Here is a 24,063-nt window from a genome sequence, read left to right on the forward strand (position 1 = left end):
CTCCTAAAATCTAAGATCCATAAGTGAAGAGCAATGAATTACACAATAGAGACAAACCATCATTACTGTAAAAGACATTGAAGCAGAGAATTAGCTTTTTTCCCTTCCCCAAAAGACTCAATAGTAAATAAGAACCCTCTAACAAGTCCATTATTAGGGAGTTGCTCAGTCTTGGTTCACTTTGACATTCATTCCAGCTTCTTGTTGGAAGGATTTCATTTCTGAATGCAAAATATGCTGTTTTTTACAGCTTATTGCATCATAACCTAAACAGAACAAATCGGTATCAATTCACATGTATGCATTTATGATTATTAATTCAGAACTGGTGAGGGAGTTCCTGAAGTTTTACTATTTTCAGAGTTATTACAATGCCATTAGCATATCAAAACTACTCAGTGTAACTTTTAATAAACACTACTTTCTTACTCGGATGGATTAATTAGAACTTATAAAATCACAGAATTTACATTCAAATAATACTGCTACTGCAGTTTTTAAAACATCTGAAGCCAGTTCACTGTAACTATTACTCTAATTTTATTTAAACTGTTAACTGAGATTCAATTCCCTTTTCTTTAAAGAGTCGAATGCAATTAATATCCTAACTCTTACATATTCAATAGAGAACTTAGAAGGCATTTTTAAATACATAAAATCTAGATGTTCCAACATTTATCCATCTCAGCACTTATTTGAATTAAATATAAATGTTTTAATAGCCAGTACAAAAAACCAAAAAACTGCTATTTCCTAATCTCTGATAGGACTCTGGCTGATTCTCCATGGAGTAAACACTCTTAAAAATATATTTTTAGCATGACTACTATAGCCAGACTATAACAAATTTTGACTGGAGTTCTGAATTAAGGAAATTTTGTTTTATTGTAATTGAGACTCCAGTGATTCAGAATTTGTCATAATTCAGAAAAGGGCTGAGACTAACTCAACCTTAATATTATTTAAGAAGAGTAGTAAGCAAATAAATAGTGTAAACAAGATAGAGAAGATATAAAATTACTTAAAAAAAGTGCTTCCAACCACATTTAAATACTTTATGAATATCTCATAACATATAATTCACTGATATACTAGCTACAAACCACTCCCATCTATTTAGTAAAGCAAAATTCCTAAGGGTAATACTTTGTTTAACTTAGTTTTAGTTACTATGTGCACAAGTTACACACAACTGCATAGCTGCAGTTCATAAAAATATTCTAAATTTCAAAACTTCAACCATTTTAGGACTACTCTTATTACAAATTAAGAAAATTTTGAAACATAGAAAATCTAGTACTCATTTGTTATACCCTTACTTCTTCCCTTATGGAATCACAGAAATGTGTACCAATATTGTAGCAATAATAATACAACCCATAACTAAGTCTATTGATGATAAGCAAAAACAACCCAGATTATAATGATAGCCTTGAAAGTACACAGGAAAAGTAACAGAAAAGCCTGTGTGCACATTTAGAGTTTAAACTCAATAACAATTAAATGAATTAGTATGTGATATATGCCTAGCCCTGCAAAGAGCAAACAGTAACTAATAAGTGATGAGATTAGCTTATGTATGACTTGTGGTATCAAACTTATTACTTGTGTCACACCTGATTATGTCAACTAGGTTTCAATTTGAAAGAAAAATAAAAGTAGCTCCAAATGGATGATAAGAAATGTCACAAAATGTAAAAGGAATGCTTTGAATTTCTCAGTTGAAAGATACTGCATAAACATAAAATCTAGCAATAAGACAGAATGGAAAAATAGAGAAGATATACCTTTTTATTCTAAATTTTAAAAAAATCTATAAGATTAAAATGCAATGTTTAGATTATAAAAATGCAGTGAAGAACTTGGAATCATCATCTGAATGAAAGGATCCATAATTTTTATCTAGAAGTAACTAACTTCTGACTTTTTCCTTCATACAATAAAGGAAATCATTTTTGAAGTAAAAATACAGATAATTCAAAAGTTGCCTGAGTTAGAAACAGTATTTTAAAATAACTTGGGCTAGTCTTCTTGGTGCTCTTTCCAGTCAAATCATTCAGTTTCAAATACAGTTTATCTGACATGGATCCAGCCTTTGAGACTATGACAAAAAATCTTTCCTAAATAACTTTTTAAAAATATAACTGTATTTTTTAAAACTCACTTAGGAGCTAAAAAAGTAGCTCATAATTGACAATGAAAACAACCAATATCCACAATGGTTAGGAAAAGTGGAAATGAGGTACAGAAAGTGAACATAATAAGGAGACATAATTCAGGACTCTGAAAGGTTATGAAGATACTAATATCATACAAAATAGTTTAATGAAGATTGTTAGAATACATCCATTTTCCTCATTATTAATCATATCAAAATCAATTTCAGGTTTTCAGTTAACCTTTACTGCATTTTAAAATTGCTACAAAAATCTTATCTTTCAGTAACAAAGTTTCACCACCAAATTCCTGAGGTATGTTAAGAAAAGAGGAATGAATTAATAACGTGGAATCTTTTGGGTGCCAACAGTTCAAAGAGAGTTAACAATTCATAATATAAGATATGATACTAAAATAATGATAACTATATGTGAGACAGTTCCTGTGAATATTAGTTTACATCTCATATATGAAGATTTTCTTTTATTTCGTTTGTAGGTACCACACTTCAAGAAGAAACTCTAATCTTCACTCTTCTTCCTATACTGAATTGGTTGTGGGTATTTTTCACTTTGTGTAAAAGGTTATGTTCCAGAAAATATGCTCCAAAATTAAATTGTTGAGTAAAAGCCATTTTCCCATAAGCTTCCACAATAAAATATAGTGATGTACTCAGCTGGGACATTTTTCAATCCATTGACATAATAAAGATCATACTTAAGAATAATGATAGCACTTTAAAAACTATATATTTAAAGACAATTATAACTTATGGATACACCATTGGTACTCAGTGCTCTACCTTCAGACTCAGTAGCAGAGTGATAAAAATACCAAGACTTATCTATTATACAGTAACAAAACTAACAGTTCCATACCCTATCTGACATACAGCTACCACTGATATTTAGCAATACAACTAAGATATGTACCTGCCTTAAACCACCATAGTACTTAGAACTTAGCATATGAAGTAATTCTAACTTTCTCAACAGTTTCTCTATCATTTAGATTAACCAGTTCTCTTTCCAAAGATCTTCCCTTTTGATACCAGCATAAGCAGCTAAGAACAGAAATGTGAAATAATGCTTAGCAAAGGAGACCCCAATGCCTTCTGAAAATATTTTGCTATCTACTAACTTGTGAAGAGGAACTAAAGAGCATCTTGATGAAAGTGAAAGAGGAGAGTGAAAAAGTTGACTTAAAGCTCAACATTCAGAAAACTAAGATCATGCATCTGGTCCCATCACTTCATGGGAAATAGATGGGGAAACAGTGGAAACAGTGTCACATTTTATTTTTGGGGGCTCCAAAATCACTGCAGTTGGTGACTGCAGCCATAAAATGAAAAGATGCTTACTCCTTGGAAGGAAAGTTATGACCAACCTAGACAGCATATTAAAAAGCAGAGATATTACTTTGCCAACAAACGTCTGTCTAGTCAAGGCTATGGTTTTTCCAGTGGTCGTGTATGGATGTGAGAGTTGGACTGTGAAGAAAGCTGAGCACTGAAAAATTGATGCTTTTGAACTGTGGTGTTGGAGAAGACTCTTGAGATTCCCTTGGACTGCAAGGAGATCCAACCAGTCCATCCTAAAGGAGATCAGTCCTGGGTGTTCATTGGAAGGACTGATGCTGAAGCTGAAACTCCAATAGTTTCGCCACCTCATGCGAACTGTTGACTCATTGGAAAAGACCCTGATGCTGGGAGGGATTGGGGGCAGGAGGAGAATGGGACGACAGAGGATGAGATGGCTGGATGGCATCACCAACTCAATGGACAAGAGTTTGAGTAAACTCCAGGAGTTGGTGATGGACAGGGAGGCCTGGTATGCTGCGGTTCATGGGGTCACAAAGAGTCAGACACGACTGAGCAACTGAACTGAACTAGTTAATGTCCAACAATGATCAGTATTCATTGACTGTGTCTGTGTGGGCCATTCTGTTCTCTAATAACTATTTAGAAGTCATAAACTATTGTTTATCTAACTAACAGCTGACATCTTAAGCAGAGGGTCCTCAAAAAAATTATATTTGTTGAAATTATTAGATACTTAAAGTAGGGTTTATCAGTAATAACTATAATCAGAGAAAACTATTACTGGCAGCCAAAAGATACCAAATGAAAGATATATGATGTTATATCGAAGCTCCTTGGAAGGCAAGCTATGACAAATCTAGACAGCATATTAAAAAGCAGAGATATCACTTTGCTGACATAGGTCTACATAGTCAAAGCTATGACTTTTCCAGTAGTCAAGTATAGATGTGAGAGTTGGACCATGAAGAAGGCTGAGCACCAAAAAATTGATGCTTTTGAATTGCAATGCTGGAGAAGACTCTTGAGAGTCCCTTGGACTACAAGGAGATCAAACCAGCCCTAGAGGAAACCAACCCTAAATATTCATTGGAGGGACTGAACTGAAGCTGAAGCTCCAATACTTTGGCCACCTGATGTGAAGAGCTGACTCATTGGAAAAGACCCTGATGCAAAGGCAAAAGGAGAAGGAGGTGGCAGAATATGAGATGGTTAGACAGCATCACAGGCTCAATGGACATGAATTTGAGCAAACCTGAGAGACAGTGGAGGACAGAGGAGCCTGACATGCTATAGTCCATGTGGTCACAAAGACTGAACACCAACAGCACAGAAGCCTCAAAAAATGCCAAGTTTGCATATATTTTTCCTTAGAGCAAATCCATGAATTAACTTGAAAATTCTTTGTATTTGGAATTCTAATATGCAAGTTTCTGTTTGTGGGGTGCATACTTCTTTCTTGATGTAACAATTACACTATGCTATCTTGTTTTATACACACACACACACACACACACACACACACACACACACACACACCCCTATAGACATCAACTTACAATGGTTGACAAAAACCCAGAAGACTAGTCATGTAACTGAGTCTCAACACAGCAGACAGTTGTTAGAAAAGCACTATAAGTGTTGCAGAGGTTTATATTTGGAGTTTAAACACTGATGTTAGTCACTGATTGGAGCTTCCCTGGTGGCTCAGATGGAAAAAAAAAAAATCTGCCTGCAATGCAGGAGACACAGATTCAAGTCCTGGGTTGGGAAGATTCCCTGGAGAAGGAAATGGCAACCCACCCCAGTATTCTTGCTGGGAAAATCCCATGGACAGGGGTGCCTTGCAGACTACAGTTCATGGGGTTGCAAAGAGTCAGCCATGATTGAACAACTAACACACACTAGTCACCGATTATTAATGACATCATTTTAAAACTTTGACAGACATCAATTTGCAGAACTCTGACATATTCCCCTTGTTTTTAGAAAACAGTAGAAATAGTAGTGTTAATGAGCTGTACTAAAAACTAAGCTATCGTGTTTTAGTGGACCAAAATTTATGTTGTTTATAGAATTTCCCCCAATTTACTTTATTACTAATCTGAAGTTGACTAATCAGATCAATCTTGTACAAAAACACTTATATTTTAACAGTCTTAGGAGACAGTGAAAAGTTTGCCCCAGGAAATAGGATTATGTTAAGTCTGACTTCTATAGTGTGTACATTTGAAAAACTATTGACATTTAATTTAATAAAGGTATGTAATTTGACATAAAACTATGCCCACTACAACGTAGTTGATTGCCACTGACAATCCCCTTCTCCACCTTTAAGGTTTATCCAGGAGAATAATTTGCACAGATTTGAAAATCAAATGTCTTAGCTCATGCTGTGCTGAACTCCCCCTTCCAACAGTCTATACTTCTAATAAAACAAATCAAGACTTTCTCTATAATGCCTTCTCAGACAAACACTGGACAAACACTGGTCACCAAAGATCTTCTCTTACTCTTAATCCTTTTAGTTCTTATTCTGTACTATTCTATGCTCCATTTGTTGACCATGATACCTCATGTATATATTTTCTTTCCCCAATGGGTAAGCAATTTATCTCCCAGAACCTGTTTCTGTTCTGTTCTCCACAGTACCTAGTATAGTAATTGGCACTCATAGAAAAGAAAAACTTGTTAAAAGTCAATTAAAAAAAAAAACAAACCTCATTCTAGAGTTCACTGGTCAAAAGCCTGGCAAAATGACCTATTACTATTATTTTATAACGTGGCTACAACAACATAGATAGATAGATGCTCTTGAGTATGTGGTGCCTTCATAGCCATACTCATTACAATAGAATTTTAAGTTAGATTCAAATTACTGCCTGTTTCTAATAGTAGGTGACAATGAACAGCAAGTATCCACATGGTACATTATTGTTTCAAATAATTCAGATTGAATTCATCAAGAACTTTTCCAAAACAAAAATATTTCTAACTTTGGCATCTATTAATAGCGCTGAGAAGCACATCAGTTTGCCAATTCATGCATAAAACAAACAACACTAGCTGAGGTCCAAGATTATTTTGCAGTGTTACTCAGAATTACATCCTGCTTTAACCCCTACCCAAGAGAACTTCAAACAACATGAAAGCTTCCAAAGAAAAGCATTTTACCCAAAACTACTGGAGATGTCAGTCTTTACTGATTCACTAAAGTTACCTAATCACAAATGACATCTATATCCTTTAAAAAAAAAAAAAAAAAAAGTCTTTTATTTTAAAAGATTTTACCCAAAACTAAGTTTAGCATTTTTATTATAACACTTCTTTTTCAAATAAAAGAAACCTGAAATGGCTTAAAAATCAGCAGGGAGGGAAGAGAGCCAAATAAAAGAAGGAACCCATCATTCATTGTCTGCAAACAGAAGTACCTTATAATAAAAATTACTAGTTAATCTAAATTCGGTCTGCTTTTGAAAGGGGTCAACTGAGAACTGTAATTTTTTTTTCAACCATTTGCTCCTAAAGAAACAACTTCGCTGCTCAAAGATAATATTGATTTTTTTTTAAGTACCTACAACTTTAGATCCTCATCTAATCACTTGGTCCAAAATATCACTTCAGGTTACTCATAACAATGTTTTTTGGAGTAACAACTCTCAACCACAGGCTACCTCAAGAAGAACAGATATATCATAATACAACCTCACTTTTATTAGGGACATTTTAGGTTTCTTCATCATACTTATTTGTATATAAATACATCATTCTGGATAAAGAGTAGTTAGTTTGTAAAGCTTGTTTGCCCTGTTATCAGTCACTCTTCGCCTCCTTTTTTCAAGTTTGATGCCACTCTGGAAGTCAAATGGAGTATGTGTTTGCTAGTTTGTTTTATTAGTATTATTTAATATGAGTATTGTCTTCCTAACTTGTACACATCAGAAGCCAGAAGCCAGGCGCAAGGCTTTTAAAGGCTCTCACCTCAAAAGTAGCAAGAAAACTGAAAAGTAAGGGGTCATGCCAGCTGCCTGTTCAAGCCTTGAGGCATGGAGCCATAGCAGCCTGAGAATTGGCTCTAGAGAAGCCTGCGGTTAGACAGCCTCCTGAGAGCAAGAGCGAGGGAAAGTGGCAAGCATAGCACTGGAAACGTCTGTCCCCGAATTAGGGACCAGGCTGCATGATTGTACGTAGATTTATCAGCATCCATGGCATCTAAGAAGCAAAGCCAGGCCTTAAGCACCGACCTCTCGTTCCTGGACGCCCGGGTTTAAACCAGAAAGTGATGCTTTTTAGAAGGAAAACTACCTCGAAGGGAATAGGTAACCGCGAGCAGATATGTAACAGAGACATCAGAAGCGTATGCAGGAGAAAGCAGCGCTTCAGTCTCTTCCCGGGGCCCCGGAGGCCAGAAAGGCGCCCCAGCACCGGGCGAGTGCGGTGCCACTACTCACCCCTACTCTCCTACGGTCCCCGTCGTCGCCCAGCTCGACACAGCCCCTGCAGGGGGAGCCCCTCCCCCGCCCGCCGCCAGGGGTGGGCTCAGCGGGCTAGAGGAGGCGGCGGCGCAGGTGTCCGTGAGCCGGAGCGAGAGACGTGCCCCAAGAGGAACTGGGTTCAAGGGAGGCAGCCTGGTGCCTTGCACTCCCCGGCGCTGACAACTTCACCACCATCGACGTGGAGGGGTGAGGGGAGGCAGTGGGGGGAGGCCCTCGCCCAGCGGCCCGGACCCCCCCCGCGGTACTAGGCCCGAGCTCGGGCGGGACCGCTGCCCCGCGCCCCCTCAGGGACGCGATCCCAAGGCCTGATTCCCGTCCCTCAGCCCTGGCGGCCACAGAGCAGCAGCGGCTCCCTCTCGGGGCCGCGGTCGCAGCGGCATCCTCGTGCTCCTCCTTCTCTGGCGCTGCTGCCTACACACACAGCCGCTGCACCCCAATGCTGTCGCCTAGCAACCCGCGCATGCGCCCCGCCTCCGCCATCGACCGCCGTCACTGCTGGCGCCGCTTTCGGAGCTCAGTCTGCGACCCAGAAAAGTACGCAAAAGCACGTTTCCTAGGGCCCAGAGAGAGCGATGTCAAAGTAGAGTGGGAGAAGTAAATGGCATCCTACTCCAGTATTCTTACCTAGAGAATCCCGTGGCCAGAGGAGCCTGCTGGGCTGCTGTCCATGGGGTCACACAGAGTCGGACACGACTGAAGCGACTTAGCATGCATGGATGCATTGGAAAAGGAAATGGCAACCCACTCCAGTATTCTTCCCTGGAGTATCCCAGGGACAGAGGAGCCTGGTGGGCTGCCGTCTATGGGGTCGCACGGAGTAGGACACGACTGTAGTGACTTAGCAGCAGGAGCAGCAAGGTAGGGGTGAAGTGGAGAGAGGTGCAGAATGCTCTGCAAATCTAAAAAGGCTGGAGGATCTAGGTTATGACCGTCTCCTGGCCCCTCCACAGGCACATTGATGGTTGAGACTGACAGTCCTGAGAATCTCCTAACTTATTCTTCAGAAGCGATTCTTGCAATCCGATCCTTCACAAGGGCTTCCGGAGGAATTTTCTAAATAGCTTCTCTGACCATGTCACTCATCTGCATAACTGCAATGATTAACGGACAGTCTGCTGAATAGGCCCTGACTGTTCTTGACCACTGTATTAGCATCCTCTCTGGTCTCCCTGCCTTTAGATTTGTCTTTCTGAAATCTGTTCTCATATTTCTACCAGATTGATTTTTGTAAAACATAAATCTACTCTCACTTCCCTCTGGTTTAGAGAATGAATGGGCTTTGAAGTTAGAGCCAGTATTTAAATTATGCCGTACCCACTGAGTAGATATATTTTCTTGAGCTATGGTGCTTAACTTCTCTGATTATGTTTCCTCATGGAGATAATTATAGCACCTATAGACTAGTTTTTTTAGGATTAAATGAGAGAGTACATATAACATACTTAATATACATAACTTACTCTGGCACAGAGTAAGCATTCATTAAAAATTATAGCTATTTTTCAGTAGGTCTTGTTGCCTATAATAAAATACAAACTCCCTAGCTTAGCATTCAAAGTCTTCTAAGATCTTGTCTCCATTTTTCTAGCCCTAGCTACTTTTCAATCCGTCCTGGGCACCCAGCAACAGACAAGTACTTCTTGAGATATACCTAGATCAATGAAGTACTTGGATATATTTCCTCAAGGTTCATTTGGGGAAGAATTCTGTGTAAACTCCCCAATTAGTTCACATGTTCAATTACATGTGAACATGTAAGTATCAGTGGTCGTTCCCAAATCACACATGTTAATATATTTACACTGAGAATTGACATGTAGGTAGTGACTATTTACAAAAATTGTATGTTTTTCTGGGGGCTTATTTACTTGATCTTTTTGAAATTAGGCTTAGAGATTCTATAAGGTGTAATGAAAAAATGTCACCAATTTTGAACTTAATACAGTACATAAACATATTTACCAACAACCTGTGCCCTTCTGGGTGTTTAATAAAAGTTTTAAACATTTTAGGAAGTGTAAAAAAGGGTGTGGGGTGGCTTCCCTGATGGCTTACTGGTAAAGAATTCTTCTGCAATGCCAGAGTTGCAGGAGATGCAAGTTCGATCCCTGAGTCAGGAAGATCCCCTGGAGGCGGGCATGGCAACCTCCAATATTTTTGCCTGGAGAATCCCATGAACAGAGGACTGGTGGGCTACAGTGCATAGACTCAGACATGACTGAAATGACTTAGCACGCACCATAGATGCACATGTGTAAGAAGTTTGAGAAACACCAGAATTGCTAATGAAACATTAGTGTAATCTCAAACGGAATATAAAACTAAAATGAAACTTTATGGGGACCAGACAGCCAGAAACTATTGAAGAAATAGAAGAACAAGTAGAAAGATGCAAAAGGGAAAATCACTCTGATACTAATTAAATGGAAGTACTAGATGGAAATAATCAACAAACTAACCAACAGGGAAGATCATAACATAGAGAATATTTATTACAACTGTGAATATGGCAGTGGGCTTGGATGAAGTTCTCTCACAGATCATACCTTTCCTTTTGTATGATACAGAAATGCCCTTCAGTTTCAAAAGAAGACAACTGTTTAGCATTCAGCCTTTTGCAAGGGCCATCAACAGCTCACAGGAATAGACTTCTAAGAGAACTTGCTTGGATCTTCTAAAATCTGTATTTAGTTACATAAAATCTTTATTCCCTATTTACTTATTGAACTTATAACATTCTATAACACACATTTATTATGTTTATAGTGAAACAGAGGAATAAATAATCACCTTTAGTTTTCCCATATACTTCTAGATATAGAACTGCGTCACTGGTTCACTTACACTCTTTCAATACTTTTCCTAGGGATTCAATATAAAATCTGAGCTCCTTTGCACACAGCAGTGTATCTGCCTCTATTATGGTGATGAAGTTAAAACTCCTATCAACAAAGAGAGATCTATCCACATCAATATGGAAAAAATAAAACATTTATTATTAAGTGCAAAACAGTACGTGCATAAGGGTAAACTTTAAGAGACTGCAAAGTCAGGATAAAGTTCCACACAACTTATAATAAAGCAAATACAAAGTTTACTTGGAAATTGAGGCAATTATTTGTTTAGTTAATTTACTTCCTCCAAAGGAATAATAAAACTTCCATTATCTCCCCAAAAGACACCTTGAATCTTCCAGAAAAGCAAATGGTTACACCTGGAGATGGACTCCCATGCTAACTCTGTCTTTACACTTCCAAAGGGGATATGGCTCATGACCTTGGAAACATGTCTACATTATAAAACTGGAGACAGACATTTTAGTTCTGGAAAGGGACATTCCAAAAGTTAGATAGAAGATTCAGGTTCACTATGTCTCCTCAAAAGACACTCTAAGAAGTGAAGGGAAGGAAAATTATCTTTTTGTCCTTTACTCACCTTTATTTACCTTTCCAATTCAATGAGTTCCTCAAAAACAGAACTCCATGTTGGTACAGTAGATGGCACCCAGAAGACCATGGAGAAGTTTTTCTTAAATGAGAAAGTCACAAAAAAGATAACATTGTTGTAGGTGTTGATGAGTGAGAAAGAGTTTGCCAGAAGGGGACAAAAATAGTCCATGCAAAGGAAAAAGTATATTCAAAGGTCCAGAGAATGTGAAAATGTACGGTATGTTCAGTTTGACTTACACATACTATGTATCTATATTTAGGAGATGAGCACCATAAGGCTGTAATGGAGTTGAGTATAGGGAAGTTGGATATAGACTGTGAAATGCCTCTAATGCCATGTCAAAGAATTTAGAAAAGGTCTATATCTGATGGTTAAAATAGGGTAATGTTCTAATACTTGTTAAGGGGTCTGGCATAAATATTAGATAGCACTGAAACCCCAAAGAGCTTATAATCTAACGGATGCAACAAGGCAAAGTAGCAATTAACATAAATGAAATACCGTAAGTTGACAGAAGTATTTTAGGGGAATAGATTTGGAATAGACTTTGGATAAAGTTTCTGAGAAAGCGCGTTGGAGACTAAATCTTGACCTATAACATAAGGTGTCTCCTTTATTGGAACTCCAAATACCTGTGTACCCATATACTATAGTTCTACCCCCCACCTCTGTTCTGTTTACGTTCCAGATTTTCTGAAGAAAATCACCCTGACCTTTTAGTGTAAATTGATATTGCACAGACTTAGTTTTTTATCTCACTACTTGGCACCACTTGGCAATCCTTTAATATTTTCTTGGTCAGTCCCTCTCCAATTTTCCTCAGCTGTCATTCTAAACTCTAAACATTCTCCACTGTAACTGACAAACTTCACCCACCCATCAAACCCACCACCCAACTTATTACTTCATCACCTACATTCCTTACAAAAATGGAAGCTATTAGGTGTTTTTCTCACCTAAAACCTGCATCTGCTCCCATATTGTACTTCAGTTGCTTCAGCTTCACATAGACTGTGTAAAACTACATCTTCCATCTGAGCTCCCGAACCTTGTCTTACCCAGCTCCTCAGAGACCTTGTTTATCACTGTTTCTGTCCGTATTATCTTAGATATCCCCCTCTCTAACATTCTCCTCAACCTATAAACATACTCAAGATTCTTCCATCCTTAAAAGAAACACTTTCCCTTTATCCTGGAGCTTCCTCTCGTTTCCTTGAAGTGTCTCCTTTATCTTATTACCTTTCCTTATGACACAGAGGTCTCAAAGGTGGTCATCTACAGTTACTGTCTCTATTCCTTCACTTCCTATTCACCTTTAAACCATTGATGTCACCTATAGGTTTCTACTGAAACCTCTTTTTATAAGTATAACAATTACCCATAAGTTTCTCTGTGCCATGGGCACTTTCTTTTGGACCTCACCATTACATCGATAGTGTTGTCTATTTTGATTTGTTTGAAATTATCTATTCACTTGACTTCCAAAGACACACTGTTCTTTTCCTTCCTCTTTAGCTTTCTCACTTTTGTAATCTGCATGGATTTTTCTTTTTCTACCTATCTCTTAAATGTTTATGTTCTTATATGGTTATGTCCATGGCCTATTTCTTTTGTTCTACTCTCCACATTCTAATATTATTCATGGATGACTTTCAAATCTGTAATGTTAGTTCAGACATCTCTCCTGATCTAACTGTCTACTAGATATTATCACCTTGATGACCCCCAAACAATTCATTTTGTCCACAACTGAATTCATCCTCTTCCAATGCTAAATATTCTTCATCCTTGTTAAGGGAGATTCCCCCCCCTCAAAAAAAAAAAAACTCACCACAGAGAGACCCTATTATTACAACATAATAATTCTATCTTCCTGCAGAAACAAATGAAATGACTAGTTTATGGCCATTTTATGTGAGCTATGTCAAGATAGCTCTATGTTTTCCTGAAAATAGATTGCATATATATACCAAGGAATAATATGTTGTGTCACTCAAAAGGAAGTTCCGTGAGGACAGGGATTTTTGTCTGTTTTGTTCACTGCTGTATCTCTAGTGCTTAGAATAGTACCTGGGACATAGTAAGACCTCAATAAATAAAGGAATGCACGTATCCTCTGCTTAAAGAACTTTCATTTAGGAATACTGCTAGACTGTAGCAGAATACATATGTCCATAGATTATGGATGAATGTATTCTTTTTGTATCTGAAATAAGATGAAAGGAAATTACAGCTGCATTTCACCCAGATTTCTGCCCATGGGAAATAAAGAGAAAGGATCAGGAAGGATAAAAACATGCATCTATTACCTGGAACAGCCAACTGGCAGTTCGCTCTTCCAGGAGCTCAGATATCTGCTATTGACAAAACTCCTCTGAGGTTTGCCTCCAGTTCCAGAGTGAACAATGCCAGCTCACCTCCAAGAAGATTGGAAGGATTGTGGGTCTTGTCTAGATCTTGTTTGGCATTATATTCAATGGTGAATAAAGAACATGTGAAACCCTTCGCCTTGTCTTCTGAATCAGAAACTTAGAAGTTAGACTGTCTTTTTTATCCCCCTACTTCCACCACATCTAATTAATAAACCCTGTCAATTCTACCTCCTAAATATCTCTGATATTCATCTCTCCTTTATACTTGCACTGCCACCAGTTTTGCCTTAATTTAGGCCCTGTCCTCTTTTTAGGACTATTTCAACAACTTTCTAATTGGGCTCCTTGCCTTCTCCAAACCATCTTCCACACTGCTTCTTGAATGAGTTATCTAAAATGCAAACCTTACAAAATTCCTCCTTGCTTAAAATATTGCAAACTTATCCCTAGTGTCTATTGAATACACTCCAAGCTACATAGTTCTTTATAATCTATCTCTTCTCCAGCCTTATTTTCTACTATTCTATGCATTCCATTCCATGCACAGGAATATACTACTTGCAATTCTCCTTTGATAAATATCCTCTTCCTTCTGGGAGCTTCTCTTCCCACCAGTTTATCTTAGTGTTACTATAGAGTTTCAGATTATATGACCCCTTAGCCACAGTTGACCAATCAAGTTCTGTCATATTCCTTCCTCAGAAAATTGAAATCAAGCCTAAGAGATTTCTACCCACTCTGGCTGCTTTATTATGCTGAGTAGTATATACAGCAGAGCTGTTGGCAGCAGCAATTTTTATGCCGTATGGTCTGTGAAAAAGAAAAACCTGGTCTGCTATGATAGATGGAAAAGATACACAGAGAGATTCAGAGATGAGAAAGGGGAGAATTTAGATAGCAGTTGAGTCCCTGGACTCCAGCTTACTCCTTTAAGCCCACCTGCCTTATTGTTCTTGGGTTCCCTATGACACTCTATCTTCATGTTAAATTGTTTTTGTTGCTCAAGATAGTTAGAATTGAATTTCTCTTCCTTGCAAAAAAAATAATACTCTATCGTATCAAGCTACTAAACATTACTATGTCTTTGATTTTTCTTTTTCCCTTTAACTAAAAAATTGTTGCTCTTCCCATGTCTATTTTATCTGAATAATTCGTATTTTAGTAGAGACAATAGCACTCAGACCCTTCACCTATACTGGAAAGATACCTTCCTTTCTACCCTGGCTTTTCTTCACTCCTCCCCAAGGAAAGGGAATACTGATAAGTCAGATTGCATGACCATGATTAGGTCAGATTTAGTAGTAAGTTGTATCATTATCTACAAATAAGTCCCATGGCTATGTATGGCCCTTCCTTTTCTGTTCCTCCACTGTCTCTGTTGTAGGTATTGTTAGAAAGCCAGAGCCTACGTTCCAGAAATCTGTCTGTCTGTCCCTCTCTTTATCTCTCTCTCCATCTAATAATATCAGCATTAATTCAGATTTCTGTGCCTTGTGACTACCCAGAGAACACTAACATTTGGATTTGAGATTAGGAACAGGAGTGTCATTAGAGAACCTCACTTAGGATTTAAGTGAGCCACACTTCAACCACATTTCTCCATCATGTTCTACCAGGGAATAATTTGTGCAGCCCCTTATATTTAGTCACAACAGTTGTAGCTGGTATTAGGAGGAAAAGAGATTATATCCTGAAGTAGGAGATCCTTTGTGGAATGTAGATCGAAGAGACAGCTGCACTGCTGCTGAAGCTAGATTAGAAGGCAGAGTTCCACATGGAGAAAGGAAAGTTCTCCTTATGACCAGCCAGGAAAGGACTCTAGACAGAATTTTGGTGCACATGCTTTTAGTCATTGACTGGAGGGACAGTATCTTGCTCTCTTCCTTCCCACCCCCTTGTCTCTCACTTGGAATTGAGCAACGGACTAGGTCTCCAAAAGAGGTTACATCGTGCTGTGGCAAGAAAATTTGGATGGTAGAAGAAAAATTTTGTTTCTGTTTAGGTAACCAAAGTGTTATTGTTGTTGTTTAGTCACTTAGTCATGTCCAACTGTTTTGCAATCCCATAGACTGTAGCCCACAAGGCTCCTCTGTCTATGGAATTCTCCAGGCAAGAATACTGGAGTGGGTTGCCATTTGCTTCTCCAGGGTAGCTTCCCAACCCAGGGATCAAACATGCACCTCCTGCGTTGGCAGGTGGATTCTGTACCACTGAGCCACCAGGAAAGCCCAAAAGGCCTAGTTAACCAAAGTGTGGAGAATTAGAATACTGAGGGAAAACAATACTTCCATAGGTCCATATTTAATAAGTGCCAATAGTCACAGCAAAGAGCCAATAAATATTTGAGAGGCTTTTAGAAAATAAATATGGAAGCTGACTTGATCTTTTGACAGGCAGTTTCTCAATTGAATTTTTTTTTAATTGGTGGAACATTGCTTTACAGTTTTGTGCTGGTTTCTGCTATTGTTGTTGTTGTTCAGTTACCCAGTCATGTCCGACTCTTCGCAACCCCATGAACTGCAGTATGCCAGGCCTCACTGTTCCTCACCTTCTCCTGTTTCATGTCCATTGAAACAGTGATGCCATCCAGACATCTCATCCTCTGACTGGTTTCTGCCATACAACGATGCAAATCAGTCATAATTATATATATATATATGTCTGGTTGAGCCTCCTTCCCCTATCCCCATTGCACCCTTCTATGTCATCACAGAGCACCAGACTGGGTTTTCTGTGTTATTTAGCAACTTCCCACTAACTATCTTTGGGCTTCCCTTGTGGCTCAGCTGGTAAAGAATCCACCTGCAATGCGGGAGACCTGGGTTCCATCCCTGGGTTGGGAAGATCCCCTGGAGAAGGGAAAGGTTACCCACTCCAGTATTCTGGCCTGAAGAATTCCATGGACTGTATGTCAATGGGGTCACAAAGAGTCAGACACAACTGAGTGATTTTCACTTTCACTATCTTATTACATGATAGTGTGTGTGTGTATGTGTGTGTGTGTGTGTGTGTGTGTATGTATGTTACTTTTTCAATTCATCCCACCCTAACCTACCCTCACTGTGTCCACAAGTCTGTTCTCTACTAGATTCATCAGTACCATTTTTCTAGTTTCCATATATATGCATTAACGTATGATACTTATTTTTCTCTTTATGACTTATTCACTTTGTATAACAGGCTCTAGGTTCATTCACCTCACTATAACTGACTCAAATTCATTCTTTTTACGGGTAATATTCCATTGTATAAATGTACCACAACTTCTTTATCCATTCATCTGCTGATGGACCTCTAGGTTGCTTCCATGTCTTGGCTATCATAAATAGTGCTGCAATGAACATTGTGTTACACATATCTTTCAGAACAGTCATTTTCTCAGGGTATATGCCAAGTAGTGGGATAGCTGGGTCATATGGAAGATTTATTCCAAGTTTTTAAAGGAATTTCCATACTGTTTTCCATAATGGCTGTATCAGTTTACTTTCCTACCAACAGTGTAGGAGGGTTCCGCTTTCTCCACATCATCTCCAGCATTTATTATTTGTAGGTTTTTGATGATGACCATTCTGACTGGTTTGAGGTGATACCTCATTGTAGTTTTTATTTGCTTTTCTCTAATAATGAGCAATGTTGAGCATCTTCTAATGTGTTTATTGGCTATCTGTATGTCTTCTTTGGAAAATTGTCTGTTTAGGTCTTCTGCCCATTTTTTTATTGTGTTGTTTGTTTTTCTGATACTAAGCTATATGAACTGCTTATATATTTTGGAGATTTAATCATGTTTGAGTTATGTCATTTGCAAATATTTTCTCTCATTCTGAGGGATATCTTTTCATACTGTTTATAGTTTCATTTGCTGTGCAAAGCTTTTATGTTTAATTATATCCCACTTGTTCATTTTTATTTTTATTTTCATTAATCTAAGAGGTGGATCAGAGAGAATCTTGCTGTGATTTATGTCAGAGTGTACTGCCTATGCTTTCCTCTAAGAGCTTTATAGTATCTGGCCTTACATTTAAGTCTTTAATCCATTTTTAGTTTTTGTGTTTGGTGTTAGGAAGTGTTCTAATTTAGTTATTTTACATGTAGCTCTCCAGTTTTACCAGAACCACTTACTGAAGAGGCTGTCTTTAGTCCACTGTATATTCTTGCCTCTTTTGTCAAAGATAACTTGCCCATAGGTGTGTGGGTTTATCTCTGACTTTTCTACTTTGTTCCATTGATCTATATTGCTGCTATTGTGTCAGTACCATACTGTCTTGATGATTGTAGCTTTGTGGTATAATCTGAAGTCAGGAAGACTGATTACTCCAACTCCATTTTTCTTTCTCAAGATTGCTTTGGCTATTCAGGGTATTTTGTGTTTCCATAAAGATTGTGAAATTTTTTGTTCTAGTGAAAAATGCCACTGGTAATTTTATAGGTATTTCAATGAATCTATAGATTGCTTCAGGTAGTATAGGCATTTTCACAATATTGATTCTTCAAATCAAAGAACAGGGTATATCTCTCCATCTGTTTGTGTCATCTTTGATTTCTTTCATCAGTGTATATAGTTTTCTGCATACAGGTTTTTTGTCTCTTTAAGTAGGTTTATTCCTAGGTATTTTATTCTTTTTGTTGCAATAGTGAATGGGATTGTTTTCTTAATTTCTATTTCTGATTTTTTATTGTTTCTGCATAGGAACGCAAGGGATTTCTGTGTATTACATTTATATACCATGAGTTTACTAAATTTATTGATTAGCTCTAGTAGTTTTTTGGTGGTGTTTTAGGGTTTTCTATGAATAGTATCATATCATCTTCAAACAGTGAGGGTTTTACTTCTTTTCCAATCTGGATTCCTTTTATTTCTTTTTCTTCTCTGATTGCTGTGACTAGGACTCCCAAAATTATATTGAACAATAATGGTGATATTGGGAACCTTTGTCATGTTCCTGATCTTAAAGGAAATAATTTCAGTTTTTCATCATTGAGAATAATGTTTGCTGTAGGTTTGCCACGTATGGTGTTTATTATGTTGAAGTAGTTTCCTTCTATACAAATTTTCTGGAAAGTTTTTCTTTTTTTTTATCATAAGTGGGTGTTGAATTTTGTCAAATATTTCTCTGTATCTATTGAGGTAATCATATGGTTTTTATCTTTCTATTTATTAATATTGTGTATCACATTGATTTACTAGTGTATATTGAAGAATCCTTGCATATCTGGGATAAACCCCACTTGGTTATTGTGTATAATTTTAATGTGTTTTTGGATTGCTTATTAGTATATTGTTGAGGATTTTTGCATTTATGTTCATTAGTTATATTAGCCTGAAATTTTCTCTCAGTTGAATTTTGTGTAATAGATTATAGACACTGCACAGATAGTACAAATTACAGGCATACAGGTGAAGTTAAAACCAAGATTATGGCTTTTTTCTATTCCTTTTCTAACATTGTTCCATAAGCATTAAGGCTGCTAGAAGCAATATGTGAAATATTTTTTCTTAGGACTGTCATAAGCACTGGTCTTACATTTTATAAGTTTGGGACAGAAACTTGAAAAAAGAGTGACCATGGGAGGCATGGAGTTGTATCAGTACAACTTCGGAAGTGTTAGAAGAGTTACAACCCCAGTGAAATGGAGCCAATTCTGTAGCTACTGAAAAATACTAAGCTCCACCCCATAGGGCTTCCATGGTGGCTGACATTAAAGAATCTGCCTGCAATGCAGGAGACACAGGTTTGATACCTGGGTTGGGAAGATCCTCTGGAGGAGGGAATGGCTACCCACTTCAGTATTCTTGCCTGGAGACTTCCATGCACAGAGGAGTCTGGTAGGCTACATACAGTCCATGTGTTCGCAAAGAGTCAGACACCACTGAGCAACTAACACATTCACTTTTAAAACACCACCCAGGCAACTGAGTGTACCTACTGTGGCTGAGATAAAAAAAAAAAAAAAAACAAAATCAGAAATTGGAGATAAAATAATTTTTTACTTTAATTTATTTGCGAGTTTAATTTCTATATACAAAATAAACAAGTTTCCATATGTGACTTTATATTTGTGGAAACAATCTTTGAGAAAATTCATATTGTTCAAATGTAAGACATTATATTGCTGGGCTAGTGTTTCATTATCTGGACTATTGATACCATGTAGTATTACTCATTGAACCAGATTGGACCATTGTAGATAAGCATAATTTGAGATGTAAAGTAAAATATTAGATAAATTTCTGGGTTGCTGTGCAGCTGTGGTAGGGAAGGTAAATAAAAAATAACAAATATCTTGGAGATGGTATTACAAAAGAAATAGTAGAACTTATGATATTCTATGGATTTTCTCCCACAAAAGGTGACTACCACCATAGATGACCATCATCTTGACTGTTAAGGCCAAAGGGTTAAGAAAGAATAAAAATGTAGAGGAGTATAAAGGGAGAAGAGCTCTCAGTCCCTCTCCTCACATTGGAAATCTCGCTAACAGATGGTTTCCACATGCTTTCCTACTCTTCTTTTTTCTTCCTAAACACAAGGGATCAGATGTCAAGACACTTTGTGGGGCCCATTTTCTTGTGAACTGAGGAATTGGAGTCACTAAAGACCAGGCAGGTGAACATGGCATTGCTCTCAGCTGCTCCTCCTTCCATTCCTCTGGGATCATCAAAGTTCTTTCTCTCCACCTTGGGTTCCTGCCATGGAAGTTATAAAATGGTGGTAATATGTTTATTCATACCAAGTTGGGGATGTAGCAACCTCTTTCAGGCTTCAAATTTCTGTCACTCGTGCACTTCAAATCAGGTTTATAAGAACTTTGTATCGGACATATAAGACCCAGGCCTAATTGATAATAATAACATGGTGCTCTGTTTACCTTTTTTTATTTGTTCTGTCTTAAGGGAACAATTAAAGGCGAAGTGTTAGTCAAAATTAAGGCACTTTGAGGTAGTTTAGCCAATACCAACAAAATCTCTTCATGCCCCCAGTATGAATCATCTTCTAACTTTTTTTCATCAGATGCCTATGGGATTGTTTACTAGAAAACTCTCACTAGGAATTCTGATCCACTTATCCTGTTCCTCTACTCCACCATCTACATTAAGAGAGAATAAGATGTAAAGGAGTATAAAGGAGGAAGAGCTCTTGGTCCCTCTCCTCATGACTACCCCCCATGACTACAATAAGAGTTGCTATATTATTACATTGTTGCCATAACTCTTAACCATAGTTGATCAGACCAGGGGTGAAGACTTTATTTCAGATGGACTTTTTCCTTGGTCTTTTTTGAGGAGAAATGGCAGCACCAACTCCATCTGTGTCTTTTATTAGAATTTTAAAAAAGCTTTCCTGGGATCCTTGCAGGCTGATTCCCCCTTATGATCACTGACCAAACCTGGATGCATTGGCTACTCTGGTTTTAAGGAAGCCAGAAAGTAAATGTTTTGCCGAGGAGCTTCTCATATTGCCTCCCAGAACAAATTTAGGGGTCTGTTGGCAGGGAAAAAAGTGGGAAATCAATATTGGGGAAATAGTTAACAAGGTCCACCACACTAATACATTTATGTACAGATTTAATACAAAAACAAATATAAATATAACTGCCTTTGCAAGGAAAGTGATCCATTTTAAAGGGAGGCTTTACTTTTATTCAGCATAGTTTTGGAAGTCCTAGCCATGGCTATCAGAGAAGAAAAAGAAATAAAAGGGATCCAAATTGGAAAAGAAGTAAAATTGTCACTGTTTGCAGGTTACATGATACTATACATAGAAAATCCTAAAAATGCTACCAGAAAACTACAAGAGCTCACCAATGAATTTGGTGAAGTTGCAGGATACAAATTATTACACAAAAATCTCTTGCATTCCTATATACTAAGAACAAAATATCGGAAAGGAAAATTAAGGAAACAATCCCATTTATCACTGCATCAAGAAGAATAAAATATGTAGACATAAATCTACCTAAGGAAACAAAAGACCTGTACTCAGGAAAATATAAAATACTGATGAAACCAACAAAAGGTGACACAAACAGATGGAGATAGACCATGTTGTTGAGTTAGAAGAATCAATATTATTAAATGAATATATTACCCAGAGCAATCCACAGATTCAATACAAATCTTATCAAATTACCAATGGCATTTTTCACAGAATTAGAACAAAATTTGATGATTTGTATGAAAATACAAACACCCCAAATAGCTCAAGCAATCTTGAGAAATTTAAACAGGTCTAGAGGAATTCATTGCCATGCCTTCAGACTATACTAAAAAGCTATAGTCATCAAAACAGTATGGCACTAGCACAAAAAGAAAATTATTGATCAATGAGACAGGATAGAAAGTCCAGAGATAAACCAATGCAGTTATGGTCACCTAATCTATAACAAAGCAGGCAAGAATACACAACAGAGAAAAGACAGTCTCTTCAATAAGTGGTGCTGGGAAAACTAAGCTACATGTAAAAGAATGAAATTAGAATACTCCATAACCATACACAAAAATAAACTCAAAATGGATTAAAAGCCTAAATGTAAGGCCAGATACTATAAAACTCTTAAAGCAAAAGATATGTAGAACACTCTCTGACATAAAATGCAACAAGATCTTTTTAATCCAGTTCTTACAGTAATTAAAAATAAAAATAAATAAATCAGACTGGATTAAACTTAAAAGCAAAGGAAACCATAAACAAGTTGAAAAGACAACCCTCAGAATAGGAGCAAATATTTACAAAGAATCCAACAAGGGATTAATCTCCAAAATATACCAACAGCTTATGCTGCTCAATATCAAAAATCCAAACAACTGAATTAAAAAAAAATGGGCAGAAGATCCAAATAGATATTTCTCTAAGAAGACATATAGATGGTTACAAACACATGAAAATATGCTCAACATCACTAATTATTAGAGAAATGCAAATCACTGTTTATAACAGCCAGGACATGGAAGCAACCTAGATGCCCATCAGCAGATGAATGGATAAGGAAGCTGTGGTACATATACACCATGGAATATTACTCAGCCGTCAAAAAGAATTCATTTGAACCAGTCCTAATGAGATGGATGAAACTGGAGCCCCTTATACAGAGTGAAGTAAGCCAGAAAGATAAAGAACATTACAGCATACTAACACATATATATGGAATTTAGAAAGATGGTAACGATAACCCTATATGCAAAACAGAAAAAGAGACACAGAAGTACAGAACAGACTTTTGAACTCTGTGGGAGAAGGTGAGGGTGGGATGTTTCAAAAGAACAGCATGTATACTATCTATGGTGAAACAGATCACCAGCCCAGGTGGGATGCATGAGACAAGTGCTCGGGCCTGGTACACTGGGAAGACCCAGAGGAATCGGGTGGAGAGGGAGGTGGGAGGGGGGATCGGGATGGGGAATAAGTGTAAATCTATGGCTGATTCATATCAATGTATGACAAAACCCACTGCAATGTTGTGAAGTAATTAGCCTCCAACTAATAAAAAAATTAAAAAAAAAACAAAACTACAATGAAGTATCACCTCACACCAATCAGACTGACCTTCATCAAAAAATCTACAAACAATAAATACTAGAGAGGGTGTGTTGAAAAGTGAACCTTCCTACACTGTTGGGGGGAATGCAAACTGGTAGAGCCACTATGGAGAACAGTATGGAAGTTCCTTAACAAACTGAAAATAGATCTACTATATGATCCTGCAATCCCACTCCTGAGCATATATCCGGGGCGGGGGGGAACATAATTCAAAAAGATGCATGCACCCCAATGTTCATTGCAGTACTATTCACAATAGTCAGGACATGGAAGAAATCTAAATGTCTATAAACAGAGGAATGAATAAGGAAGATGTGATTAGTTTATGAAATAGAATATTACTAATCCATTGAAAAGAATGAAATAATGTCATTTGAAGCAACATGGATGGACTTAGAGATTCTCGTACTTAGTGAAGTAAATCAGACAAAGACAAATATCATATGATATCACTTATATGTGGAATCTAAAAAGGCTACAAATGAACTTATCTACAAAACCAAAGTAGAGTTACATATGTAGAAAATAAATTTATTGCTACCAGAGGTTAAGCGAAGGAGGAGGGATAAATCGGAGATTGAGATTGATGTGTTCACACTACTATATATAAAATAAATACTAATAAGGACCTACTGTATAACAAAAGGAAGTCTACTCAACACTCTGTAATGGCCCATGTGGAAAAAAGAATCTAAAAAAGAGTGGATATATGTCTTTATAAAACAGATTCACTT

The 24,063-nt window shown here is 37.4% G+C and overlaps 1 protein-coding gene across 2 annotated transcripts in view; it reads right to left on the minus strand.

Annotated features, from left to right (window-relative positions):
- ZC3H12B (zinc finger CCCH-type containing 12B) overlaps positions 1 to 8,356 on the minus strand; it is a 580,099-nt gene extending 571,743 nt beyond the window's left edge. For both annotated transcript variants that reach the window (XM_043895043.1, XM_043895044.1), the window contains exon 1: positions 7,927 to 8,356. The gene's annotated coding sequence lies outside the window, so the exon portion shown is untranslated. The remainder of the gene's footprint in view (positions 1 to 7,926) is intronic.
- Between the last annotated feature and the right edge of the window lie 15,707 nt (positions 8,357 to 24,063).

This window comes from Cervus elaphus, chromosome X (assembly GCF_910594005.1).
Source record: "Cervus elaphus chromosome X, mCerEla1.1, whole genome shotgun sequence".
Classification (NCBI taxonomy): Eukaryota; Metazoa; Chordata; class Mammalia; order Artiodactyla; family Cervidae; genus Cervus; species Cervus elaphus.